This window comes from Diadema setosum, chromosome 8 (genome assembly GCF_964275005.1).
Source record: "Diadema setosum chromosome 8, eeDiaSeto1, whole genome shotgun sequence".
NCBI lineage: Eukaryota > Metazoa > Echinodermata > Echinoidea > Diadematoida > Diadematidae > Diadema > Diadema setosum.
Window position 1 is genome coordinate 23,391,760 of NC_092692.1, and position 22,986 is coordinate 23,414,745.

Sequence of the window (22,986 nt, forward strand, 5' to 3'; positions counted from 1 at the left end):
AGTTACCGTGCGTACGCTGCTTGAGTGTAGCAGCACGGTCGACAGCGCGACCTTTTGAAAGGGCATTCACATCACGTGACCACCCGATATCTAAACTTGGCCTGGCGCATGGGCGTAAATCCCGGGGGGGATGGGGGGATATATCCCCCCCTGAAATGGAGGAGGGGGGGATGGCCTGTACAATCATCCCCCCCCCCTGAATTTTGAAAAAAAAAATGGAGGAAGCAGAAATGTGATTGTATCAATTTTGGCATATTGCATGACGTTTGTACGCCGGCCTTCAGACAGGTAACAGAGCTGAACAGTATTTTATATCTTGTAGGAAAATGTATACATAATTTTCTCAAGCGCTCGCTCGCTTCGCTCGCTCGCGAAGAAAGTAACATCGACATACAGTGTAAGGTATGGCTCAGACGTTGACAACGTCAAATAGTATAGGCCTATATGTAAACATGCTATGACGCGAGTAACTGGGGACCATCTGCAAGATATGTACGAAAGCAAACAAACAAACAAACAAACAATAACAAAAACTATATTGCCATAATTGAACCCCCTCCATTTCCTGAATCATTCCTGAGAAACGACAGTGACTGGTGACTCAATCAGGATACATCTATGAGCATACCTTGAGCATTTAATCAAAGTGGAGAACGGCGCTATAGAAATTGTATGTATTATTATTATTATACCCAGGGAAGATCAGGGGCGTCGAATCTATCTCGGGGGGGGGGGGGGGGGGGGGCAAAGGGGCATTTGCCCCGCCCCTACGGAAGTGTTTAGGCAGACAAATCATTTATCCCCCAAGCAATTCCCGAGATGAGGACAAATCTCGAACTTTCTTAATGGAAAATTGTCCAAATATCGCCAGAACTACGCACCAGATCGTTGTATTGCAATCATAAACATGCAAAAGCTCCGCTATACAGGATCCCTTTCGATAGACTTTGTACACTTTTGAGATTGACGTTATATTTCCCTAATTTATCAAAGAGTGTGCAGCAGATCTTTCACTTAACAAAAGCACCCTCATATGCAGAGGCGTCGATTGGGGGGGGGATGGTTCCCCCATAAAAGTGGGACAAACAAAAGCGAAAAATGTAGCTACAAACGGCAGTGTTTGGAGTGTAAAATGTCAAAATTTTAAAGCTCGCTCGCTCCGCTCGCTCGCATTTAATCGCTATGCCATTCACCTGATGCTGCTGCCAGTGAATGGCAGCAGTTGCGCCCGATGCGCCCCGGCCCCTTAATTTCCAAAGCAGAAAATATAGCTACAAACGGCAGTTTTTGGACTGTAAAATGTCAAAATTTTGAAGCTCGCTCGCTTCGCTCACTCGCATTTAATCATTATGCCATTCTCCTGATGTTGCAGCTAGTAATTGCCAGCAGTTTTCGCCCGATGCGCCCCCCTTAATTTCCAAAGCGAAAAATATAGCTACAAACGGCAGTTCTGGGACTGTAAAATGTCAAAATTTTGAAGCTCGCTCGCTTCGCTCGCTCGCATTTAATCATTATGCCATTCTCCTGATGTTACTGCCAGTAATTGCCAGTAGTTTTCGCCCGGTGCGCCTCCTTAATTTCCAAAGCGAAAAAATACAGGCACAAACGACAGTTTTGGGGACTGTAAAATGTCAAAATTTTCAAGCTCACTCGCTTCGCTCGCTCGCATTTAATCATTATGCCATTCTCCTGATGTTGCTGCCAGTAACTGCCGGCAATTTTCGCCCGGTGCGCCCCATTAATTTCCAAAGCGAAAAAATACAGCCACAAAGGACAGTTTTTGGGACTGTAAAATATCACAATTTTCAAGCTCATTCGCTTCGTTCGCTCGCATTTAATCGTTATGCCATTCTCCTGATGTTACTGCCAGTAATTGCCGACAGTTGCGCCCGGTGTGTACCCCCCCCCCCCCTTTATTTCCAAAGCGAAAAAATACAGCCACAAACGACAGTATGGGGACTGTAAAATGTCAAAATTTTTAAACTCGCTCGCTTTCATTTAATCGTTATGCCATTCTCCTGATGTTGCATGCTGCCAGTAATTGCCAGCAGTTGTGCCCGGTGCGCCCCCACCCTTAATTTCCAAAGCGAAAAATATAGCTACAAACGACAGTTTTGGGACTGTAAAAAGTCAAAATTTTCAAGCTCACTCGCTTCGCTCGCTCGTATTCAATCGTTATGCCATTCCCCTGATGTTGCTGCCAGTAACTGCCAGTAGTTGCGCCCGGTGCGCCCCCTTAATTTCCAAAGCGAAGAAATACAGCCAAAAGCGGCAGTTTTGGGACTGTAAAATGTCAAAATTTTCAAGCTCGCTCGCTTCACTCGCTCGCATTATGCCATTCTTCTGATGTTGCTGCCAGTAATTGCCAGCAGTTGCACCCGGTGCGCCCCCTTAATTTCCAAAGCAAAAAAATACAGCCACAAACGGCAGTTTTTGGACTGTAAAATGTCAAAATTTTCAAGCTCACTCGCTTCGCTCGCTCGCATTATTTCAATCGCTATACCATTCTCCTGATGTTGTTGCCAGTGATTGACAACAGTTGCGCCCGGTGCGGCCCCCTTGATTTCCAATTAAGCGAAGAAGTATAGCTACAAACGGCAGTTTTTAGCATGTAAAAGCATTAGGGCCTATGTCAAAATTTTCAAGCTCGCTCGCTCCGCTCGCTCGCCTTTAATCGCTATGCCATTCTCCTGATGTTGCTGCCAGTGATTGACAGCAGTTGCGCACGGTGTGCCTCCCCCCTTAATTTCCAAAGCAAAGAATATAGCTACAAACGGCAGTTTTTGGACTGTAAAATGTAAAAATTTTCAATGTAAAAAGATTTCACCGTTGGAGGGAGAAACCCCCCTACCATACCCTCCCCCCCCCCCCCCGCTTGCTTCGCTCCCTCACGATCTCATGACCGCTCCCCCAATCCTGTCTACGCCGGTGATAGGCCCCACTATTTAGTAGGCCTTCGCAGTGATATCGCACAGGCGGAGCAAGAGCTGAAATACCACGATTTAGTCATTCAATAATATATTGTGAATATTTCATTTTCTATTGTTTTTTTAAAGAAAAAACAAACAAAAATTTCACCAAAAGTGTGCACCAGATCGCTGAATTTCAGGTCTGAAAATGCAAAATCTTCCTCGTGTGGGAGAGGGACACCCCCCCCCCCCTCCCATACACACCCTCCCCCCGTTAACCCGGTCGCTCCGCTCTCTCTCACAGATATTTCGAAAACAAAAAATGTCTTCATACTTTTAAGGTCTGATTTTCCGCCGCAAGTCATCTGACAAGCAAAAAAAAGCAACAACAAGAACAAAAAGTCTTCATATTTTTGCTACCACTTTCCTCTCACTTTATATTTCATGCAAAAGAGTGGGACATCCGATCCCTGTAAAGTGTGCGTGTGTGTGTGTGGGGGGGGGCACCAAGCTCCCCCCCCCCCCCCCCCCCCCCCAAGGCTGCGCCGGTCCGGTTATGGGCTTGTAATCGTGGTGATGGTGACAATCCCCCCCCCCCCCACTCCTCAGTACGGATTTACGCCGTTGGCCTGGCGTGAAAGATTGTGTACGGTGTGGACATGCTGGATATGATGATCAATTTCGGTAAGTTTCATTACGTACATTTGAATACTGATAGCATCAGATGTAAATATTGAAGAGTATACTCGATGAGTTTGAGGTGACAAAAATGATCGTAAGTATCAAAAGTCAAAGCTATCGTGATACGATTACGTCGCTCTCCTAGTGGTTGGTGGTCGCGCTCGTACAGCCCTGTCGCGACGTACCATGTACAGCGACTGGGCTATGTATAGTTAATGTACAGGCAGTACTGTGTGTGTACCATGTAGCGGCATAATCGGGCGCTACCTTGTTTAAATAAAACGGAGGCTCTTGGATGTGCAGCTTTTGTTTAAGTCCAATTGCAAGCCTTCCTCAGTCTGAACCTGAATCACATCAATTTTTTCCTCAATTTCTTTGTTTTGACTTTCTATATTCTCGTTTTCTATGAACTTAAAATATTTACCAATTCATTAGCTTTTGTCGTCATCGTCAACAATAAAATAATACCTTCAGCCACTTATAACACAGACATATTAAAGATTTTATTACGAGAAATACCAATCTGTCCCTTGCTTGCCGTATCGTTCGCTGCGTTCCTGCTATCTTCATTTAATACTAGGTGTTACAAAAAAAAAATCCCATTTTCTTTTCTCAATTTTTCACTAATAAAAAAACAAAACATTTCTCACTTTTGATCCTTAATAGTTTAAAACTTTACATCAGATAACGATGTCATTGATGTGAGTAATAGCTGAATAGTGTACAATTTAATTGGAGGGATTTGGAATATGAGAGCATGAATCACTTTCGTTAAATCCATAATTAACTTAAGTTAAGTTCCAGATTTTGGGCAAATTTGAACCCTCTGTACAAAATTGAACTTTACACAAGAACCAATGACGTGTATGTGTGCCTACAATGACCCTGAACAATAGACATGAATACCACGAATATCAACTTTTCACAGCTCTACTGACTAGTCTTCAAGAATCATGCTCCAAGACACATGAATGCTTTATAAATAATTCGTGATGGATTGCCCAGGGCACTGCTAGTTTGAATTCATGGTAAAGGGTAAAATGTATGCATATGAAAAATAAGCCCTTGAATGTTTTCATGTGCTTGCAAACACTACATTTCAGGATGAATAAAGACTAGCTGTGATAGTGACTTTTCTCATGAATATGTAATAGAGCATTCCAATCCTGGCCATTGTTCAGGACCATTGTCATGGTGTTAACCACACACTCCCATACACACGATTATTGATCCCTGTGCAAAATTAAAATTTTGAACAGAGAGTAGAAAACAGAGCAAACAGGATCAAAAGTGGGAAATGTTTTTTGTAATACCTAGTACCTGTGCAAGTTTTCTTCAGACCAACATCGAGTAAGTTTATTTTTCAATTTGTTCCTTTCTTTAATTTTCAAAGAACGTTCCTTTGTACACCTACTGGGCAACTGACGCGGTAGCTTTTTGTTAAGGTCCTCTCGCTGTATGGTGAAGAGAGTCTGTCTGCCCGATCCCGATCTGCATACGGCAAATGCATGCCACAGACCTCCACGGGTGGTGTTTGTGCAAAAATTGATAAAATTCGCTGAAAGTGTACACCAGATCTTTTCACTTTTTGTTAAGAAATACAAAAGCACCCTCGTTTGCGTATTAACTCCTCGACCTTTTCAGGTATTCTTGCTCCTCCTCCCCCCCCCCCCCCCCCAAAAAAAAATAATAATAATAAAAATCTGCGTACGACTATGGTTATTACAGTCTGGTGGGAACTTCGGGGGGGGGGGGGAGGAATAGGACTGCTATAGGAATCTCAGCGTAATAGCTGGATACCGCACTTTTCTTTTTTCATAATTCCAGTATGCCGAGTTAATGATAATAATCAAGATTGCATAACCACATTGGCTGCCGAATTATTACTTTTTTATTTTTGTAAGTTATTCTTGGAAATTCTCTACAGAACTGTCAAATAAACGTTGCTTCAATCGCATAATCAGAAGGTAGGGCTGCAGACAAGAATCTGATACATTATTATCCCACAACATGGACAGGGAAATTATTGGCAAAATTTTCAAGTTATGAGTTGTCACCCATAACGCACAGTAACATATTGCAAATGTTTTAATTAGGTGATACGCTATCAGCGTATCACCTATTGTGATTGTCAAAATCTCTCTTTTTTTAGGTGATACGCTTTTAGCGTATCACCTATTGTGTTTGTCAAAATCTTCCTTTCTTTCTTTTTATTCTTCTTTCTTTCTGGCACATTTTGTGTCGTGAATATCTCAACAATGACATTACGGAATGACATGAAATTTTCAGTCAACATGTCTCATGACAATATCTAGCCACAATAAGGTTTTCATGACAGTAACATATCTATGACGTCATCTAGGCGCCATTTTGTGGTTTTCGGACCATCTTACATGATCGATCATAACTTCATAACTAAAGATAATTTCTGAAACTAACATTTCTAGTATCAATATTGCCAGGAAAACTCGATGACGTCATAATAGTCATCTTGAATAAAAAAAAGTGAAATTAATTTTTTTGACGTACTGTTTCTGACATTCATTTGCTTGTATCTCTGTTGTTTAAGCTCAATATTATCCCAAATTCAGATATGTTGTTCTTTGAACATTTGCCTTTCAAGTCCATGAGATGGTTTTGAAATCTGATGACGTCATCATACTGGAAATTGTGATTAAAGGTAAAGACTCAAAATCAGACAAGTTTACGTGTTATGTCTATGGGAGGTGATTTTTTTTTTAACCATGCATTGACTTGACAACGTTTAAGCACCTTTACCTCAGCTGATTTTGCTCCATTTCCTCTGAAACTTAAGTATGTTGTAAGCTCAGACAATAAGCTGCTGTATTCATGCAATTTATTCTTTGAAATCTCCTCCTCAGGTTGACAAGTTTGCAGCATAAAACTGAAAATGAGAATGGAATGTTGACGAAACGATACCTGATTCATCTTTCACATACATCAGCTTACGTTCCTCATATTTTCTTGTCGAGACGTATGGCCGAGTGGTTAAAGGCGACGTCTCAGAGACGTGAGGTTGCACACGTGCGGGTTCGAGCCCCACAAGAGCACGAAAGAAAATACTTTTTTTTTTACTTTTTTTCTTCAATGGAGTACTACACCTTCGCCCATGTAGAAATCACGTTCGCATGTAAACACACCTATACGCACACACACACACACACACACACACACACACAGTATCCCTTTGTTTTGTGTTGGAGACCGCATATCTTCTACTGCGGCAAGATTATGCAGGCTGGGTTTCTCAAACTGATCATAGTATATTGTAACAAAATGATATTTATTTTGTGCAGATGAAACGTTCGTTTTATTTGGAATTCGTGCAACTCCGAAAAATTGAGCGAAATTTGTTTATATCAATTCAGTAACACAATGTAGTCGTCGTTACTTTGTGCTGATTTATACATGTAACAAGCTATACATTGTAAAAAAGGTGTTTGAATTGTTCAGTCTTCTGTATTGATGATTATTTGTCAATTAGTGGTTTTTGTGGAGATTCAGATAGTGATAAAAAGTATGGATGATAAGTGCAGCGATAATTCCTACAGTTAGTTCAAAGTTGTGTTACAGAGGGTTGATACATACATTTAGCATTGTGTGTGTGTATATACATGTGTATACAGGTTGGCCATATGACACATTCTAGACAATTAATCTTAATTAATTAGCAAACGTGATCAGGCTAGGAATTGAATTTTGTATTGATGTGTAATATAAATAATTTCAATCAAACTGTGATGAGTTTAAAGGGAAAGCTTAACTCTGTGTAAAAATAAAGCAATTATAAGGAAATTTTAGGGGAATTTGATAACCATGCCTATAATAATTTCACACAGGTACTAATAGCTGCCTCATTGTATGTTATCGATCATATCAACCACCAAATTGACATCATACGATAAATACTGTGTACTTTGAACAATGGCCTTTCAAGTCCATGTAGATAACTTCTGATTTTGAATACTGTGTACTTTGAACAATGGCCTTTCAAGTCCATGTAGATGACTTTTAATTTGATGACATCATCATACTAGAAGTTGTGATTAAAGGCAAGATATCAAAACCAGTGAAGATTATGTGTTATGTCTATGGGAGGGGATTTTTTTTTTCACCATGCATTGACTTGATAACGCTCAAGCACCTTTACCTCACTTGATTTTGCTTCATTTCCTCTGAAACTTAGGTATGTCGTAGCTCACACAATAAGCTGCAGTAATCGTGCATTTTATTTTTTTTTTTTTGCATATCTTCTCATCAGGTTGGCAATTTTGCAGCTTAAAACTGAAAATGAGAATGGAAGGTGGACGAAACGATTCCTGATTCATCTTTCACATATAAGCTTACGTTCCTCAATTTTCTCGTCGAGACGTATGACTGAGAGGTTAAAGGCGACGTCTCAGAGACATAAGGTTGCACACGTGCGGGTTCGAACCCCATAAGAGCACGAAACAAAATACTTGTATCTTTCACTTTTTTTTTCTTCAATGGTGTATTACACATTCGTCCATGTAGAAATCACGTTCGTATATAAACGCACCTATACGCACACACACACACAGTATACCTTTGTTTTGTGTTGGAGACCGCATTGCTTCGACTGCAGCAAAATTTTGCAGGCTGTGTTTGTCAAACTAATCATAGTATATTGTAAAAAAATGATATTTATTTTGTGCAGATGAAACATGCATTTTATTTGGCATTCGTCCAACTCCGAATATTGAGCGAAATTTGTTCATATCAATTCAGTAACACAATGTAGTCGTGGTTACTTTGTGCTGATTTATATATGTAACAAGCTATGCATTGTAAAAAACAAAAAGGTGTTTGAATTGTTCCTTTAAGTCAGTCTTCTGTATCGATGATTATTTGTCATTTAGTGGTTTTTGTGGAGATTCAGATAGTGATAAAATGTATGGATGATAAGTGCAGCGATAATTCCTACAGTTAGTTCAAAGTTGTGTTACAGAGGTTTGATACATACTCAGTACATTTAGCATTGTGTGTGTGCATATACGTGTGTATACAGGTTGGCCATATGACACATTCTAGACAATTAGTCTTAATTAATTAGCAAACGTGATCAGCTATGGAACTGAATATGGTATTGATGTATGATGTAAATAATTTCAATCAAACTGTGACGAGTTTAAAGGGACAGCTTAAGACTGTGTAAAAATAAAGCAATTATAAGGAAATTTTAGGGGAATTTGATAACCATGCCTATAATAATTTCACACAGGTACTTATAGCTGCCTCATCGCCATTGGCTTGATCTTCATGTCAATACCAAATTGGCAACATACAATGAACATGTTGTACTTTGAACAATTGTCGTTCAAGTCCATGTCGATGTTTTATAATTTGATGACGTCATCATACTGGAAGTTGTGATTAAAAGCAAGATATCAAAATCAGCCAAGTTTATGTGTTATGTCTATGGGAGGGGATTCTTTTTTTTTTTGTAACCATGCATTGACTTGATAACACTCTAAAAGCACCTTTACCTCGCTTGATTTTGCTTCATTTCCTCTGAAACTTAGTATGTTGTAGCTGAGACAATAAGCTGCAGTAATCATACATTTTATTTTTTTTTTTTAATCTCATCAGGTTGACAATTTTGCAGATTAAAACTGAAAATGAAAATGGAAGGTGGACAAAACGATTCCTGATTCATCTTTCACATATAAGTTTACGTTCCTCATCTCGTCGAGACGTATACTGAGAGGTTAAAGGCGACGTCTCAGAGACGTAAGGTTGCACACGTGCGGGTTCGAACCCCATAAGAGCACGAAACAAAAGACTTATCTATTTTACTTCTTTTTTCTTCAATGGTGTATTACACATTCGTCCATGTAGAAATCACGTTCTTATATAAACGCACCTACACACACACACACGCACACACACACAATATCCCTCTGTTTTGTGTTTGGGACCACATAGCCTAGACTGCTGCAAAATTTTGCAAGCTGACTTTGTCAAATCGATCATAGTATGTAATGAAGACGACGGAGGTATTGTACTTTGAACAATTGTCTTTCAAGTCCATGTCATTGTTTTGTACTTTAATGACGTCATCACACTGAAAATTGTGATTAAAGGCAAGGTATCAAAAACCAGCCGATTATAGGTTTTATGTCTACGTGACGTATTTTTTCCAAGTTACCAGAAATGGCCTAGCGACATCAATCGTTACAAGACCACATTTCTGTCTAGCAATGCAATACATGTTCACGCGGCCATGTTTGTTGAGTGGGCATTGACTTTCCCCCTTTTATATCTATACATTGTTTGTTGTTGTTTTTTTTTTTTGTTTTTTTTTGTCTTACCATTTCCGTGGATGTCCCGTGGCCGAGTGGTTAGAGAAACGGTTTTGCATGCACGCTCAATATAACTCAAGGTGCCTATATCACATTCTTTTCTTTGTCGATCACAGATGACCGACATCTGATGACCCCAAGCGTATCACCTAACTCGTCCTCAGTGTGACGAGTTTCATATCTCGTTTTTATTCTTCTTTCTTTCTGCCACATTTTGTGTGGTCAATATCTCAATAATGACATTACGGAATAACATGAAATTTTAAGTCAACATGTCTCATGACAATATCTAGCCACAATAAGGTTTTCATGACAGTAACATATCTATGACGTCATCTAGGCGCCATTTTGTGATTTTCGGACCATCTTACATGATCGATCATAACTTCATAACTAAAGATAATTTCTGTATCATTTTCGGCGGACATAAAGTTCACGTCACGCTCTATCTTACTTATTAGTGCTAACTACGTAGGACATCATTACGCGCGTGTAAGCGCGCGTCAAACTTTTAAAAGGCTCAAAACAACTTTCCGATGAGAAATCTCGAAGTTTCAGACAATTTTAAGCGTTCCGCGCGTACACGTCCGTCCGCGCATTTTCGCGCGCAGTGCGCGTAGGCAACATGAAAATGCACACTTTTTGACAGATTTGGATTCCTGATACACTAAGTAACAATATCCACTGATTTTCGATCAATTTTGACCTATAACAAAGGAATGCGCTGGCGTCAAAGTTGAAATTTCGCGTGCGCGTCTATGTGCAAATATAGCGAAAAACATGTTTTTGTTTATTTCGCCATAGCTCTTTAAAACGTCCGGTGACCTTATGTTTTTATTGCATATTACAAAAGCATATGAATTGGAAATAACGTTTCAAGTATCAATATTTCCATAAATACATTATGACGTCATCATATCATCATCTGAAATCAAAAAAGTGGAATTAATTTTTTTGAGGTACTGTTTCTGACATTCATTTGCTCGTATCTCTGTTGTTTAAAGACCTAATAAAATGCTTGCAAAATTTTTTAATATGCAAAAGAAATGTAAAATATATGTCATGATTATCAATGTAAATATGTTGTCAGTGTCGTTCCGGTTTTCATCGCTTCTAGAAACTCCCCCAAATATCACATTTTTGGAGGACCCCGTTGCAGCTTTTGCGAAAAAGATAGTCACGTGACCAACACCCCTGAACCGATTGATGACGTATAAGCACGGAGTTGTGAAACGTGCTCAGTTAGCAGACGCCGCTCAGCACAAGCACTCAGATTACTAGCTTGGTACACGCGCGTACACGATAGCTAGCCCGGCCAGGCCCGGGCCCCGCGGGATGTGCGCTCCCGGTCGACACACTGACTGTCGACATGTACGCATTACCACGTACATTATCACTAAGTTAGCTTGCACAGATACCTGGTACCTCGAGCATAATGTCTTCCCCTATATGGGTAAACTTCGACATTGATGATGATGATGAAGACTGCAGCTCTGACGACAGCGGAGAGGAAGAGGAGGCACATGAAGTTGAAGGGGAAGATGGGGAGGGAGAGGCAGCCGATGAACCAGAACGTTATCGTCGGGCTGCACCTTACCGATATGAACCAGCTGCATCTCCCCCGCTGCCAGTGCAAGAGCGTATGAACATGGCACCAAGCCCGAGAATAGACCTCACGGAAACGATCGCCTGGGAAATACAGAGTGGTATGTCTGGTATGCCCCCATGTAGTTTAACGTTGGAAAGGATACACTGTATTCTACATGACTGACAGTGTAAGTTGCAACTGTCTAGTAAGTAGATTAGAAGAACAGGCCCAGCTCGCTCACAAAGTGAGCGGCTACTCCGGCCGCAGCAAGCAAGCGGGAGCGTCCCGGCCGTGGCCTGGCCCGTCGGCCGGCGCTTACAAGTTAAACTACCAGTAGTAGTCTAGTAGTAGATCTAGTAGCAGTCTACTAGCAGCCTTCTAGTAGTTATAATAGTCTACTAGTAGTGTAGTAGTAGTCTACTAGTACTACTACTAGTAGTGTACTATTACCACTACAGCACTAGGTGTAGTAGACTAGTAATTAGCAGAATCTTTGGTAGTAGTACAGAGGCTACACTCTAACGATTAACGGTTAGGGGGATATGTTGTTACAGGGTGGGTCGTGGCTAAAAAAAAAAAAAAAAGCCTAACACGTTAACCAGTTTCCCATAGTCAGTTTCTGCAATATGATCAGTAATTTAGATGCGTCATTTTCTAAGAAAAACGATACCAAGAATGATCGTCAATTTCGGTCGAGTAGTTTTTGTTTTATGCTAAAAATCATACTGTGGAAGGAAGCCCAAACGCCGTGACCGATGAATGCCACGGTGGGGCTGGATTCACGAGTAGGTCTAGGCCTATAAAGCAGGCGAGTCGCCGTAGTATTAGTACAGACACGCAGTGGTGGTGGGGCTATCGTGAAATAGGCCCCACCGCAGTCACGCGTGCACCGTACCCGTGCGTTTATAGCAAGCAAGGGTAGGTCCTCCTAGGGTTTAGGGTTAGGAAGGGTTGTATTTATGGTTAAATTGGCCGTTAAATTAGTCGAGCCGAGGGCCATATTATGAAGTCATTTTCGCCGCATTCACGAGTATTCACTGTGGAAGGCAGCCCCACCGCCGTGCTTACCTACCGAGATGAACGCCACACGGTGGGGCTGAAACAGGCGAGTCGCCGTAGTATTACTATTAGTACAGACACGCAGTGGTGGGGCCTATTTCACGAGTTTGCCGAAAATAATGGATATCCAAGCGTACCACAGTTGTAATCTGTATTATTGGCAGTATTAAATCCGATACAGTTCATTAAATATTCTTTTGTCTAAAGGCTTAGCCAATGACAATGCAGCGCAGCACCTGCTATGCGCTCGCTAGCTCGCTCCCCCGCCAGCGCTAGCCAGTGCAGCCGCCGGCCGCGCGCCGGCTGTCGCTGCGCTGCGCTAGCATATAGCCTTGCCAGCTCGCACAGCTCGCTGGCTACGGCTAGACTGGTCGTGAACGACTCCGTTCTTAGACGTCATCACAATTTAGAAGTGATAGTGCGCCGCATGCGGTGAAAATATAGCAAGTTTTCCAAAACCGAGGAAATTGCATCCATTATGTTAACAAATATAGAACAAAATTCAGAACAGTAAAAAAACCCGCACAACCATAGAATTACTTAGAATTTAACATTTAGTATTATTACATCATTGAGAAAAAAATGCCTAAACCATTTTATTAGGTCTTTAAGCTCAATATTATCCCAAATTCAGATATGTTGTATTTTGAACATTTGCCTTTCAAGTCCATGTCATGGTTTTGAAATTTGATGACGTAATCATACTTTAAATTGTGATTAAATGTAAAGACGCAAAATCGGACAAGTTTACGTGTTATGTCTATGGGAGGTGATTTTTTAAACCATGCATTGACTTGACAACATTTAAGCAATTTTACCTCAGCTGATTTAGCGCCATTTTCTCTGAAACTTAGGTATGTTGTAGCTGAGACAATGAGCTGCAGTAATCATGCATTCTATTTTTTCAAATCTCCTCATCAGGTTGACAATTTTGTAGTTAAAAACTGAAAATGAGAATGCAATCCGTACGGAACGATTCCCGATTGTTCTTTGCAACTGTATATTGATCGAATCCACGCCGCCACTTGTGGGAAGTTGAATAGCGCCTTCACAGTCAACACAGTTACGATAGTATCATTATACATTTAAATTTCGCATACGATCTTCAGGACAGCCGTGTGGCATAATCGCTTAGCGCGCTGGGTGTTCATAATGCCATACCGGAAGGCGAGAAGTTCGACTCCCGCAGGACTTTTTCCGTTCTTTCTTTTTCTTTTTTTTTTTTCGGCAGTTCAGCTTTACTCCGATGTCATTTATCATATTATTTCATATCGTATCGTATCGTATCGTGTCATATCGTATTATTTCAAGTATACGTAACCTGTGAACACGGCTGCTCAATTTCCCTTGTTTTGTATTGGAGTTTGGAAATTGGGTTTGCTTCATTAATTTTGTCACACTTAATGTTGTAAATTGCCCCTTGTTACAGTGTCCCGCTTGCCACCTTTCGTTTGCTCTTTCCTTTTCTCTTCATTGGTTATTGTTATATTGTAACAGGATAGGTAGGAACGTGTACGTTTAGATAACTGCCAGGAATGGGAGCTGAATTGATTAACTCTAGTCCAGGTGCATGGCGTCTCGCTCATCTCTCTGAAATTCCTGGTTGTTATTGTTTGACCAAATAACGGAGTTGTAGACAGGTTTTATGTTGCTATAGAGGTATCTTGTGCCACATGAGCGGAAGGCATCACTGTTTCGTACTGGTAATAAACTTTTTTCATGTCCCTCCATGTCAATTATAGTGTGTTTGAAGAGGTTGTGTGTCGATCTGCCAAAGAAAAGGAAAAACTTTTATTCTCGTCATGGCTGTTTCTCTATACGTGTCGTAGCAGTAGGTGATGAGTGTTGTTGGCATCTGAGCAGTGAAGAACAGAGCATCAGGCTAAACCCCCCCCCCTTAATTATACGCGCTAAGCGTTCAATTTGATATATCTTTATTTATGTAGTCACTGCTAATGGAGTTACAGAATTATGTTATGACACATTTCACTGAAAGTTTGTAAAGCAAAGTTTATGGACAAGGCAAGCAATTGTACATGATTAATACCATTGATTTCAGAGGGAAATTATGGTATGCCTAAATGTAAGGGTGTAATTGCTTTAGAATTGCTGAGACAATATGCTTGGCACGAGGATTTCCACTTCTAACTGTTCCCTTTGAAGATGTGTCGGTCACGGGTGATCGTCATGATTCATCTTTCACGTAGAAGCTTACGTTCCACACTCTTGGTTCGAGAAGACTTACCATCATACTTTAAATTGTGATTAAAGGTAAAGACTCAAAATCAGACAAGTTGACGTGTTATGTCTATAGGAGGTAATTTTTTTTTAAACCATGCATTGACTTGACAACGTTTAAGCACCTTTATCTCAGCTGATTTTGCTCCATTTCCTCTGAAACTTAAGTATGTGGTAGCTGAGACAATAAGCTGCAGTAATCATGCATTTTATTTTTTCAAATCTCCTCATCAGGTTGATAATTTTGCCGCTGAAAACTGAAAATGAGAATGGAATGTGGACCAAACGATTCCTGAATCATCTTTCACATATAAGCTTACGTTCCTCATATTTTCTCGTCAAGACGTACATGACCGAGAGGATAAAGGCGACGTCACCAGAGACGTGAGGTTGCACACGTACGGGTTCGAACCCCATAAGAGCACGAAACAAATTACTTATATTTTTTACTTTCTTTTTCTTCTATGGAGTATAATTACACCTTTGTCCATGTAGAAATCACGTTCTCATGTAAACGTACACATACACACACAATATCCCTTTGTTTTGTGTTGGAGACCACATTGCTTTGACTGGCAACTTGGACTTGATATTACAAATGTTAAAATGAAGATGACTCTTAAAAGACCACATGGCCATGTTTGATTTTTTTTTTTTTTACAATATAAAGACCTATTGGTAAATATTCATTTACATCCTGTCCAATCGACTTACTTGCACACGCCGACACACGCACGAAATTTTCACTTGGTTGCATGACAGAAACAATTTCATCTAAATTATGTGGGACTGTATAAAGAATTGGACTTCACGAATGTTTCTCAATTATACTTCAAGTCGCTACTTAACATTATTTTCGTTTTCGATCACTGAAAATGAGAATGGAATCTGGTCGAAACGATTCCCGATTTATCTTTGCAACTGTATATTGATCGAATCCACGCGGCCATTTCCGGGAAGTTGAATAGCGCTATCAGTCATTTGACTTATATCGCCAAAAAATTGAATATCAAAGTAAATTTGTGTTGTGTATAGTAGATAGATTTAAGTTTCGCACAAGTTAATCGAGTCCCGCAGGACTTTTTTCCTTTCATTTCTTTTTTCTTTCTTTTTTTTTTTCTACAGTTCAGCTTCACTCCGATGTCATGAACACAGCTACTCTATTTCCCTTGTTTTGTATTGGAGTTTGAAGGATGGGTTTGCTTTATTAATTTTGTCACACGTAATGTTGTACATTGCCCCTTGAAACAGTGCCCCGCTTGCTACCATTCGTTTTCTCTTTCCCTTTCTCTTTATTTGTTCTTGTTATACTGTAGCAGGATAGGTAGAAACGTGTACGTTTACATAACTAACAGGAATGGGAACTGAATTAATTAACTCTAGTCCAGGTGTATGGCGTCTCGCCTATCTCTTTGGAATTCCAGGTTGTTATTGTTTGACCAAATAACGCAGGGAAGGAAGTGACTTGATATTGCTTCATATTATATGAGGAATTTCGGGCAATACCTTTCCATTTAGTGTAGTGATTATGACGGGGTTCTCTGTCGTTTATTTTCGTCATGGCTGTTTCACTAGTTTAGCCATAGGTGATAATATGTGTTGTTGGCATCTGGGAGAATAGAACAGAACAGTACCAAACTGGAATAGCCCCTGTGGTAAGCATTCAATTTGTTGCATTATCTTTCTTCTTTAAAGTCAATCACTACTGATCGAATTACACAATACTAGACTCGGAATTTGTCAAGACTGACAAATTAGGTGATCCGATTTTTTTTTTATTTAATCAATGATTCGAGTCCTGATCGCAATAGGCATGACCATATAGGTTTCATCTGTGTTTAGAGACATTGGCCGTGTGATATTTGGGTTCTCATTTAGAAAAGAGAGTCAGGTCTGCCATCTTTGGTACCAAATTCGGTGTACACTATAACGAAGATACAGAATGAATTTTTTTTTGACCATTGACCCAACTTTGCACAGCCAAGATGGCATCTGAGCAAAAAGTGGTTATTTTGCGAAATGATTCTTGTAACATGGTCTTTGCGTGTACAAAATATGGGAAAGATAGGACATGTATTCACCAAGATACAGGTTGAAACATTTATGACCTTTGACCCTAATTTACATACCCAAGATGGTGTCTGATCAAGTAGTTGTTATTTTATGAAATAATGTACGTGACATGAACTAAACATGTGCAAAATATAGGGGTGATAGGGACCATTTTTCTTGAGTTATTGCAAAGAAAGTTGCAGAGAGAAAGAAATATCTCAATACATCGAAGATAAGTTTGATTTCAACCAAGTTTTTTGACGTGATCTCGGCGTCGTATAAAAAATTGAAGAAACATTGACGATAGCCCAAAGTCTCAGCTACAACATATTAAAATCTGGGAGAAATTCACCGAAGAGTAAGTGAGCTAGTGCTCGATAAAGACCGTCATGTCAATTTTCATTTCCAGAAAAATTCCCTCCCATAGAGATAACACGTAAACTATTTAAATTTGACAAGGTTACATTATATCCATTTTCACTAGGTGAAGACATCATCCGATCAAAACTTTGATGAACAAAACTTAAAGAGTATTAAATTGGCTACAACATACTAAAATCTGGAAGAAATTCACCGAAGGGTAAGTGAGTTAGTCGTCGATAAAGACAATCAGGTCAATTTTCACACCTAGAAAAATTCCCTCCCATAGAGATAACACGTCATAACGAAGATACAGGAAGAAGTACATATGACCTTTGACCCCACTTTGCGCAGACAAGATGGCTTCTAAGCCAAAAATGGTTATTTTGAGCAATGATCCTTGTAACATGGTCTTTACGTGTGCAAAATATGGGAAAGATAGGACACGTATTTACCAAGATACAGGATAAAACATTTATGACCTTTGACCCTAATTTACATACCCAAGATGGTGTCTGATCAAGTAGTTGTTATTTTGTGAAATAATGTACGTGACATGAACTAAACATGTGCAAAATATGGTGGTGATAGGATATGTTTTTCTTGAGTTATTGCAAAGAAAGTTGCAGAAAGGAAGAAATATTTCAATACATCGAAGATAAGCTTTAATTTCAACCAAGTTTTTGGACGTGATGCCGACTCCGTATGAAAAAACGAAGGGCACATTTACGATAGCCCAAAGTCTCAGCTACAACATACTAAAATATGGGAGAAATTCACCAAAGCATAAGTGAGCTAGTGCTCGATAAAGATAGTCATGTCAGTTTTCATTTCCAGAAAAACTGCACTCCCATAGAGATAACACGTAAACTGGTCAAATTTGACAATGTTACCTTTAATCCATTTTTACGAGGTGATGCCGTCATCCAATCAAAATGTTGTTACATATGACTGAAAGACCATTTAATAAGCTACAACATATTGAAATTTGGACGAAAATCAACAAAGAATAAGTGAGATACGCTTGAGTGAACTTAAAATTTGATGACGTCATTTTGAAAATTTACTTTTTTTACTTTATTAAGAAATTTGATATCTTTCAATCATTTTTCCAGCATCGCCAACCCATGAAATGACATGTACAACTCATCAGCTTTCAGAATATGTAAAGAAAACGGGGGGTCACCGTCCATCCTGACGAGTAAAATCGGATTCAAAATTGGCGGTTTTTTTGCATTGTTGCACTGTATATCGCCATTGACGCGCGCGCGGAATTTCAACTTTGACGGGCCCGTGTGACGTCATATTGAGTCGGATTGACTTGAAACTTGGTAGAAATATTCCTTGACATTTTAGGCTTCCGATAAGTGTGAACAAATGGGAAATTTCTATGTCGTATGAGCTGTGCGTGCGTATATGTGCGCGCGCGTACGCGTCCGTCCAATTTTTTCGATTTTTCAAAAAATGCTCTAAATCTTCTGAAACGTGTGCAAAAAAAATTTGAGCTCGATTTGAGCATACAAATATTTCAACGCGCGCGTACGCGCACGTTTTAAGAGAAAATATGAATTTTGATTATATGAGTAGAATGCGCTTGACTTGAAATATATGTGACGTAAATTTCATTGAAAATTTTCATTCCATTAAAGAGATATGATTGAGAATGTGTTTTCATATAATGACGTCATAGTGACGTCACGGTCGACTAATCACTATGATTTTATTAGGAGGATCGTCTTTGGGACATGATACATGTATGGTATAATTTTGACATTGATAGGAAGAGGACTTTCAAGAGATTAGCGATACACAATTTTTGCGGAGAAAGAAGAAGAAGAACTAGAGATTGTAATTTGTCATCACTGACAAATTAAGGTGATCCGATTTCTTTTTTAATCAATGATTCGAGTCGTGATAGTGCAAAGTCTCAGCTACAACATACTAAAATCTGAGAGAAATTCACCGAAGCATAAGTAAGATAGTGCTCGATAAAGAGAGTCATGTCAATTTTCACATCTAAAAAATTCCCTCCCATAGAGATAACACGTCATAGCGAAAATAGAAAATATGACCTTTGACCCCACTTTGCACAGACAAGATGGCATCTGAGCAAAAAGTGGTTATTTTATGAAATGATCCCTGTAACATGGTCTTTACGTGTGCAAAATATGGGAAAGATAGAACATGTATTCACCAAGATACAGGATGAAACATCTATGACCTTTGACCCTAATTTACATACCCAAGATGGCGTCTGATCAAGTCGTTGTTATTTTATGAAATAATGTTCGTGACATGAACTAAACATGTGCAAAATATGGTGGTGATAGGGTATGTTTTTCTTGAGTTATTGCACATAACGTTGCAAAAAGAAAGAAATATTTCAATACATCGAAGATAAACTTTAAATTCAAGTAACTTTTTTGACGTGATCCCGACATCGTATGAAAAAACGAAGGGCACACTTACGATAGCCCAAAGTCTCAGCTACAACATATTAAAATCTGGGAAAAATTCACCGAAGCATAAGTGAGCTAGTGCTCGAAAAAGATAGTCATGTCAATTTTCACTTCCAGAAAAACTGCTCTCCCATAGAGATAACACGTAAACTGGTCAAATTTTACAAGGATACTTTCAATCCATTTTTACGAGGTGATGACGTCATCCAATCAAAATCTTGTAATTATAAATATGAAAGAACATTAAATAAGCTACAACATACTGAAAGTTAGGTGAAACTCGGCAAAGGATAAGTGAGATACGCTCGAGTGAACTTGAATTTTGATGACGTCATTTTGAAAATTTACTTTTTTTACTTTTTTAAGAAATTTGATATCTTTTAATCATTTTTTCAGTATCGCCAACCCATGAAATGATATGTACAACTCATCAGCTTTCAAAATATGTAAAGAAAATGGGGGGTCACCGTCCATCCTGACGAGTAAAATCGGATTTAAATTTGGCGGTTTTTTGGCATTGTTGCACTGTATATCGCCATTGACGCGCGCGCGGAATTTCAACTTTGACGGGCCCGTATGACGTCATATTGAGTCGGATTGACTTGAAACTTGGTAGAAACATTCTTTGACATTTCAGACATCCGATACGTGTGAAAAGACGGGAAATTTCTATTGCATATGAGCTGTGCGTGCGTATATGCGCGCGCGCGTACGCGTCCGTCGATTTTTTCTGAAATACTCCAAATGACCTGAAACGTGTGCAAAACAATTTTGAGCTCGATTGGAGCATGTTAAAATTTCAACGCGCGCGTACGCGCTCGTTTACTATGAACGTGACTAAATTTTATGAAATATATCAATAGAGCTTGACTTGAACTATATGATATGTAAATTTCATTGAGAAAATCCATTCCATTAATGAGATACGAATGTGAACGTGTTTTCAGATAATGACGTCATAGTGACGTCATGGTTGACTGATCACAGTGATACATTAGATCTGTCGTCCTTATGACGTGATACATATATGGTATCAGTTTAGAAGTGATAGGTGAATGACTTTTAGAGTTAACCGCTGCACAACATTTGAGGAGAAAGAAATAAAGAAGAAGAAGAAGAAGAAGAAAGAATCCGTACAGATACAATAGGTGATCCGAGAGGATACTCGGATCACCTAAAAACAAAGAATCAGTACAGATACAGAAGGTGATCCGAGAGGATACTCGGATCACCTAATAATATGGCACGTTCCACTGGTAGTTTAGGAAAGGGAGTTAATTCAATGCACGATGCAATGATATGTGCTACCATTGATTTTAGAGACGTCATTGTGTTGTGGTACTGGTGGTGGTAAGGGAATCATTGCTTTTAAATTAATGAGACAATCCTTGGCATCAAGACCGTATTCCCATCTAGAATGCATGTTCGTGCGGCATGTTTTGTTTTTTTTTTATCCTGACGTGGACATTTTCTTTTTCTTGTTTTTAATTCAAGAATGTTATATTTAAATTTGTTTCTTTCCCCTAACATTTTTTTTTTGTTGGATATAAAGTTGGACGTTCTGAGGTTGAGTATCAAGAGCAGCGATTTAGTTACGGTTTCAATGCATCTTGTGCACGTTCTTCTCTGACATTAAATTGATGGTTTTTAAATTTGACATTGTCTATTTGTCTGTAAAAAATACTGCTATAACATCGAATACATTTGCTATCCACTTGTAACAGGTATAGGGTTATAGATTGCAGTTGTACAGTTTTCCTCTTGTCACCTCTCGTTTTCTCTTCCCTTTTCACTCCGTTTGTTTTTGTTATACTGCAGATGGGAATGATTACATTAACATAACCCAACTTGAAGTAGGAATGAAAATTGAATTAATTAACTCTAGACCAGGTGTATAGCGTCTCGCTCATCTCTTTGAAATTTCAGGTTGTCATTGTTCGACCCACGGAGTTGAAAACAGGCTTTGTGTTGCTATAGAGGTATCTCGCGCCACATGAATGGAAAGCATATGCTGTTTAGTATTAGTAATGAACTTTTCATGTCCCTCCCTGCCAATTATAGCGTATTTGAAGGGGTTCTGTGTCATTTTACCTATGAAAAAGCGAAGTTTTATTTTTGCTATGGCTGTTTCTCTATGCGTAGCCGTGGTGATGGGCGTTGTTGGCATCTGGGCAGTAAAGAACCGAGAATTATGCTATAATACCCCCCCCCCCCCGTTACGTTCTAAGCGTTCAATGTGATATATCTTTCTTCTTTATTATGTCAATCACTGCTGATGGAATTACAGAATTATGGTATGACACGTTTCACTCAAAGCTTAAAAAGCAAAGTTTATGCACTATACAAATAATGGTGAATGAGTCCTATACCATTGATTTTAGATGCGAAATTATGGTATGTCTATATGTAGGGGTGTCATTGATTAGGAATTAATGAGACGATTAAGCACTCCTTCCACTTCTAACTGTCCCCTTTGAATGTGTGTCCATCACGTGTGATCGTCATAAATTATCATTCACGTATAAGCCTACGTTCAAAGTGTACTCTTGGTTGGAGGAGACCTATAGTTACATTGTTAAAGGCGCTGTCTCTTTCGCTGGAGCCGTACATTTGGCCCGTGAAATTTTAAATAATTAACCTCATAGGATGAGAAGGAAGAATAGTTTTTCCTTTCCCTTTTCTCTTTAGTTGAGATAATGCCACTTTCGTCCAGTTATAAATCACATTCTCATGTAAACAGACACACTTGCTCTATATCCCTTTGTTTTGTATCGGAGGCTTCCTTGGTTTTAGTGCTGCTAAATCTCACAGGCTTGTATATAACTGTAAGAGCTCTATGTTTTTATGCATATTACAAAAGTTAACGGTTTTTAAATTTGACATTGTCTGTCTGTTTGTCTGTTTGTGCTCATAAAACACTGCTATAACATCTAATACATTTGCTTCACTTGTCACACGCAATGTTATTGATTGCAGTAATGTTGTCCAGTTTTCCTTTTTGCCACCACTCGTTTTTCTCTCCCCTTTTCGCTAAGTTTGGTTTTGTTATACTGCAGATGGGAATGATTACAATAACATAACCCACCTTGAAGTAGGAATGAGAACTGAATAAATTAACTCTATGCAAGGTGTATAGCGTCTCGCTCATCTCTTTGAAATTTCAGATTGTCATTGTTCGACCAACGGAATTGAAGACAGGCTTTATGTTGCTATAGAGGTATCTCGCGCCACATGAATGGAATGCATATGCTGATTAGTATTAGTAATGAACTTTTTCATGTCCCTCCCTGCCAATT